Source organism: Puma concolor, chromosome A1, assembly GCF_028749965.1.
Source record: "Puma concolor isolate L17-30 chromosome A1, mPumCon1.1.hap2, whole genome shotgun sequence".
Taxonomy (NCBI): Eukaryota; Metazoa; Chordata; class Mammalia; order Carnivora; family Felidae; genus Puma; species Puma concolor.
In genome coordinates, this window is record NC_141667.1 from 14,090,652 (window position 1) to 14,098,099 (window position 7,448).

Below are 7,448 nucleotides of genomic sequence, written 5' to 3' on the forward strand. Positions count from 1 at the left end.
TTTTCCAAGCATTTCCTTTTGGATACGTAAGGAATGCTGACTATTCAGGAAACAGTAGTTGCATAAAGAAGATTTTGGTCCCATGATCTGGATGAAGCTTTGCACGAACAGCTGCTTATCTCACGAATGGAATTTCCTGTTAATAGTCTTGCAGACTAATTGTTCGTCAAAAGTATAACAAATGTCAACAAATATCACCAATGTGTTACATCTTAATTTTTAAGAGGTGGCAGAAATAGTTCAGATGTTTGGCTTGGTTGTGCTTTAAAGACATCAGCACCATCTCTAATTTTTGTCACAAGCTACTCTTGACCAGGTAGAGGCTATTCGGAGAAACCGTTTTGTTTAAATGCCCTTTGAATTTACGGCAACCTACGGCCTAAGAAATAGCAGGGTGAGGGAAGGCACGAAAGCTTGACTTCAAACAGTGTTATTTTAAAGCACCTTTGTTTTGAATGGATTTCATATATGGATATAAATTTCATCCCAACTACATATGGATATACATTTTCTTAGAATAACCACGCTTCAAATGGGCTCTTAAATGCTTTGGCAGCAGTCGCAAAGGCATCTACTTAAAAAAAAGTATTTATTAATTTATTTTGAGAGAGAGAAAGAGAGAGCAGGGGAGAGTCAGAGAGAGAGAATCCGAAGCAGGCTCTATGCTGTCAACGCAGAGCCTGACGAGGGTGGGGCTCAGTCTCACGAACTGCAAGATCATGACCTGAGCCGAAACCAAGAGTCAGATGTTTAACTGAGCGACCCCCCCCCCAGCCGCCCCCATCTACTCTTTAATGTGAGATGTGAGTCGCTTAGGGTGGAGGTCCCAGCGGTAGGAAGTAACATCACCCCGGACACCAGGGTTCTGATCAGAGGCGGAAATTTAGTCTCAGTGTAAACCTCCTGAAACATAAGAAAACACATTAAAAAAAAGCTTTTCCCAACCATAAGAGACTCTTAAAAACAGAATAAACTGAGGGTTGGGGTGGGAGGGAAGGGGGGGTGGGTGATGGGCATTGAGGAGGGCACCTGTTGGGATGAGCACTGGGTGTTGTATGGAAACCACTTTGGCAATACATTTCATATTACAATAAAATAAAATGAAATAAAAAAATAAAAAAGCATTTCCATTTTTTCCTCCCTCCTAGGAAAATTAGCATCTTGCACTAAGGTGCAGACCGGGAAGATGTTACAGGAAGGTGGGCCAGGAGGAGATCAGCACCTTGCTCACACCTCCAGAGCAGTAATCCTGCCTTGCTCTGTTTCCCTCAGTCTTAATAGACTCGGAGCGCCTCCGAGATGGATAGGAAGGATGCGCCTTTTCCCTCCCTCCAGACACACATGAAAACGGAATCAGACTCCGAGAAACCAGAGCTCCCGTCTTAATCTTGTTGGCATCTTCTCCCGGGCAGGGGGTAGTATTGTCACAGGCATTGGGACCCACTTTCTGGTCACGAGGAGGGAAGTTTAATTACTCTCACCTCTGCTATCTTGTTTCTTCCTGTGCATTTCTAACCATTAACGCTCTCTCTCTCTCTCTCTCTTTCTCTCTCTGACCCTTGTGTGTAGTCCCAAGAACTTTCACACCCATGATGGTCAGCATCCACGTACTACCGAAAGAGGCTTGGCAAGTGACCGAACACGTGGGGTGTTATCATCTAGAGGCTACTGTCTGCGACCGATGCTCTGTGTTTATACGTAGTGTTTTTATTCTGAATACCTCAATTTTCTGGGTTAATAACGGGTTCTTGTAAGTAAGCCATATCACAATATCATATATTCATGAATTTAGTAAATATTTGGTGAGCACCCCTTCCCACGTGCTCTGCTGTAAGTGGGGCCGGTAAGGGACAAGTACGTCTTTTCCTGCCCCCAAGGCACTCGAATGACAAGATGACATAGGAAGGTGATGGCAAACTACTGAAGGGTGAAGTCTTGAGGTACCACTCTTTTTGTCAGCTGTGCTTCCTCAGAATGTGATGAATTATAAAGAAGAAAAACAGTAAGTGACAGAGATGTGAATGACTTACAAAGCCTAAAATATTTACTATCTGGACTCTTGCGGCAAAAGTATGCAGATCTTTGACACAGACTGTAATACAAAGTAGAACATTAAAAATTTTTTTTATGTTTGTTTATTTTTGAGACAGAGAGTAACAGAGCGTGAGTGGGGGAGGGACAGAGAGCGAGGGAGACACAGAATCCGAAACAGGCTCCAGGCTCCGAGCTATCAGCACAGAGCCTGACTCAGGGCTCGATCCCATGAACCATGAGATCATGAACTGAGCCGAAGCCAGATGCTGAAATGACTGAGCCCACCCAGGCACCCCCAGAGTAGAACATTTAAAATTCTATGGGGAATGGTCTGAGGGTGTTGGAGTCCAGAGGAAGGAGATGTTACTCTTGACTAACGGGATCATGGGGAGGGTTGTGGATTGGGGAGGTGAGCCTTAGAGAAAGGATGGAGTTTCAATAAAAGGAAATGGAAGGGAAGCCATTTCAAGGGGAGGGAAGGAGGGAAGAGAACAATCAGGTCAGTGCCTCTCAAACCATGGCTGGAATCTTCTGGAGAGCTTGTAAAATATATGAAGGCCAGACCCTAAATTTCAAAACAAATGGGAACAAATGCACTTAAATGTACACTGAATTAGAAACATAATCACACAGAGAAAGAATTATTTCAAGAGATTTTTGAACTGAGTACTCCTGCTGGACATCCCTAATGGGAAACATGTAAGGACAGAAGGAAACTGCAAAACAGTCTTAGACTTTCTTCAGCAGTTTTATTATTAGTGGTAGTAATATGGGCATTGTGATTTTGACACGATCTTATTTGTAGTAGGAGATAAACCAAATTGGTTTTTATTTTATTAGTTTTATTTCATTAGTTTTTATTTTATTAAGAATCAAGATTTCTGGTGTAAGAAAAAGAAGGCACAAGTTAAAAAGTCAAAGAAGTTAAGAAGATCAAACTTTAATTGGAAATATTGGTATGAACTCATGATTTATATGCATGCATATATCTTAGTTCTTGATTTAAAGTGTGTGTGTGTGTGTGTGTGTATTTCCATGGAAAGAACTTAAAACCATGAGATGTCTGCTGTCGAGACGTGGTTTCTAAGGATCACTTAAAGGAACCAGTCATCTTGGAGAAATGGCTGATTCCAGGCCTGGTTCAAGGAAAGTTCAAGGTAAGAGTGGGAATCTTCTCGTTCCAGAAAGTGAAGAAGTATCTGAAATTAATGAGGTCATATCAAAAGGTCCTAAGAGCAACTTGACAGCATTTCCATTAGGCAAATTTGGGGCACTTTGAGAATTAAAAAGAATGATAAATGGTATTGATGTAAACTATGGAAAAAATAAAAATTCATAAGTCCGTAGTATGGAGAAGAAAGAGAGGAGAGAAACAGAGGAAGGAAAAAAAAACCCTCACTTGCCATCACTGGAAGTGACTATCAGAGCCCTTTACCCTGAAAATTGATAATTACGTGAAAATAATTAGCATTTACTCTGTTTTAATAATAGGAACTGTAATCCATCTCAAGTGGATGAGACAATGCTTCACCCCCCCCCCCATGGGAGAAGACCCATGAAATTTAAAGAATGACGGTCCTTAAATAGGGACCATTTGACTCTCCTGCATTGTGGGGGGTATGTAAGAGGGTACTGGCTACTGTGGAAAACAACTTGGTAGTTTCTTATATAGTTACATATACAGTTAGTAAATAGCTCAGAAATCCTACCCTTGGGGCACCTGGGTGGTTCAGTCAGTTAAGCATCCGACTCTTGATTTTGGCTCAGGTCATGATCTCACAGTTTCTTGAGTTTGAGCCTTGCGTTGGGTTCTGCACTGACTCTGCAAGGCCTTCTTGGGATTCTGTCTCTCTCTGCACCTCCCCCCACTCACCAAAAAAGCTACACAATGTATGATCCCATGTATATGACACTCTGGAAAAAGGAAATCTAAAGGGACAAAGCATATATTAGTGGGCACCGAGAGATACAGTTGAGGAGGCGCTGACCATAATCCTTGATGTGGGTGAATTTGGTGGTGGGGGGGGGCAGGGGACTATTTATTATCTTAATGATTGTGGTAGTTACAGATTAGTGTACATACACTTGTCAAGAATTGCAAAACTATACAGAAAAAAAAAGAATTTTTTAAAATGTTTTTTTTTTACATTTATTTATTTTTGAGAGACAGAGAGAGACAGAGCTTGAGCAGGGGAAGGGCAGAGAGAGAGGGAGACACAGAATCAGAAGCAGCCTCCAGGCTCTGAGATGTCAGCACAGAGCCCAACACAGGGCTGGAACCCACGAACCATGGGATCATGACCTGAGCTGAAGTCGGACTCTCAACTGACTGAGCCACCCAGGCACCCCTCAAAAAGATGAATTTTTATCTTATGTGAATTATGCCTTAATTCAAAAATGGGAAAAAAAATACCATTTTGCAACTCTCAACTGAAGAGTTCATCCAGGCCAGGGGCATCAATGCATGCTAAAAGTACTAGATGAACTTTTGTTGGGAGAACAGGTCATTCATGTGCCTGGATATCACCTCACAGATTCATTGCTAATTGCAAAGAGGTGGTAAAAAGTGTTTTAATGGAGAGGTAAGGTGGTCATGCCCTTAATCAAAGGTTCAAAGTCAGCATCACTAAGAGTATGAAAACCTGACGTTGTGCGTCACCTCGTGTGATATAAAGCATACATCTCTTTTTTAAAAAATTTTTTTTTTCAACTTTTATTTATTTTATTTTTGGGACAGAGAGAGACAGAGCATGAACGGGGGAGGGGCAGAGAGAGAGAGACACACAGAATTGGAAACAGGCTCCAGGCTCTGAGCCATCAGCCCAGAGCCCGACGCGGGGCTCGAACTCCCGGACCGCGAGATCGTGACCTGGCTGAAGTCGGACGCTTAACCGACTGCACCACCCAGGTGCCCCAAAGCATACATCTCTTAAGAACTGTACTTGTCCCAAAGGTCTGGTCCAAATCTAGTTTCTATGGACTCAGATTTCAGTTTATAACCTGCTGGGAATAGACACGTATAAGTGAAATGACATCAAGAAGAGACGTTCAGACCAGAATATTGTAGACGATTCCACAAGACTACTGGCCTGGTTGTTTTAAAGTCAGTCTGACTTAAGAAATAAATAACTAAAAGGGAGAACAGTAGACCAAAGAATCTTAATATGCAAATGAAATGTATGAAATTGGGTTCTTATTAAAAAAAAAAAAGCGAAGGGCGAGATTTTTGAGCCCACTGAGGAGATTTAAATATGGACTGGATGTTAAGGAATTGTTATTGTCTTAGACATGAAAATGATGCTGTGTTTATGTAAGACAACGCTCTTATTTTTGGATAGTTCCATGCTTAAGTACTTAGAGGTCAAATGTCATGTCTGCGCATTATTTTCCAATAGTTCAGCTCTATCTATCTATCTGTCTATCAATCTATCTATTATGTATTTATCTATCTATCTACCATATTGCAAAATATTCACAATTGTGATGAATCCACAGATTTCCATTTATTATTTATTCAACTCTTCTTGATATCCAAAATTTTTATGGCAAAAAGTAGGGGGAAAATTAATACCAGATCCTACTCCAGACTAAAAAAATCAGGATGTCTTGGGGACAGGACCTAAGCTACAGCATTTTTTAAAAGCTCTCCAGATGATCGTTTGAAAAAAATAAAAAGACCATTTTTATCAGACTCTGGATTCTGTTGGTCAGGAATTCAGACAGGGAAAGACGGGGGTGCCTTGTCTCTGTTCCACAATGTCTGGAGCCTCAAACAGGGTGTCCTGGAGCCTGGGGTTGGGGTCATCTGGATGTATCTTCACACGCATGCCTGGCAGTTGAGCCTGGCTGTTGGCTGGAATCTTAGCCGGGCTGTCGGCCAGCGCACCTCCATGTGGCCTCCCCATGTGCTTTCTCTACGTGGCCTGCAGGTGATTTTAACGTGAAGCAGCATTTGACCAACTCGAACAATCATAAGAAGTATCCTAAATATTTATTAAAATTAAGATTCCTTGGCCCTTTTCCTGGGTCTTGAGATGTGCACTCGGACATTCTGGAAAGTAAGTTTGGAAAGTACGGACCTAGGGCATCAGCCCCAGATCTGTCCAGACACCAAGCATCAGACACCGTAGACAAGGGGAAGTGTCATATTCTCTTGCTTTATTTCTGAAGCTTTGTTCTTGTTCCTCTTTTTGATTTCTTGATTTTCTTGCTGCCTCCAGCTTTGTCTTTCTCTTGGCCGTGACTGTGGTTCTCCCGTGGCTATGTGGTTTGGTTGTTTTAGTTGAAACACTTGTCTAAGCCCTTGGAACTTCCTTCCTTAAGACATGATGATGTGGGAATGGAAACTGGATATGTTAAGATACACTGGGAGAGAGAAAAATGAGCCTAGGTCATCCCAGGTCCTGGATGTTAGACTGAGGAGTTTGACCTTAAGTCAGTATGCAATGGTTGTCCAGAGAGGTTCTTCCTCATGAGTGCAAAAGGACTAAGGATGTGCATCGTGAAAGCTAATCAGAAGCAACGAAGCCTGGAGGCAAGAAGAACAGGTTAGGGACTGGAAGAAAAATTTACTTACAAAAAAACAGGCATTGGGCCCTATTCAGTTATGTCCTGTAATTTGATGACCTGTCCTAAATTCATCTGGACATTACTCCTTCTTCCTAAATAACCAGTTGAAACTATACCTTCATTAAATTTAGGCAGAATGCTACAAATAACAAAAATGAAACAAAACAACAACAAAAAACAAGCAAGCAAACAAAAAGCCACCGGTATATCTGAATAATAACTTGATAAATACCAATGGAAAATCTCCTCAGAAGACAATCCATTACTCTGGTCGAATGTCACATCTGCACGTTATTTGCCAGTAGTTCAGCTCTATGTATCTTGGAAGCATTTACCAAGATGGTGGCAATCTCAGTGTTAAGGAGAAGATGAATCTAGGACACCTTATTTTCAAATCCCTTACAGACCATCACCACACTCCTGGGCAGTGGTGTTGGATTATAAAATGGAATCAACATTCTATCTTCTAAGAAGCAGGACTGTATTGTTGACTTACAAGCTACACCGTAAATTGATTCCAAGCCAGTCATAACGTATACGAAGTGGTCAAATGAAGTCATATTCCTCCATTTGTCTCATTTCCCTCTTGACCAAGATGAATAAAGCTAAGCTAAGCTTTGGATGTGTGGACATTTATCTGTGTAGCATGATTTTCCAGCCCACTGAGCCTATGATGATAATCTAAAAGCAAGGAAGAGCTTCTATAATCAAATCAGAACCAGAGAAATAGATTGTCTTCTGAGGATATTTCCATTGGTAGCTATCAAGTTATTATACTGGTGGTTTTTTGTTTGCTTGTTTTTTGTTTTGTTTTGCTTTTGTAAAATTCTGCTCAATTTAGTGAA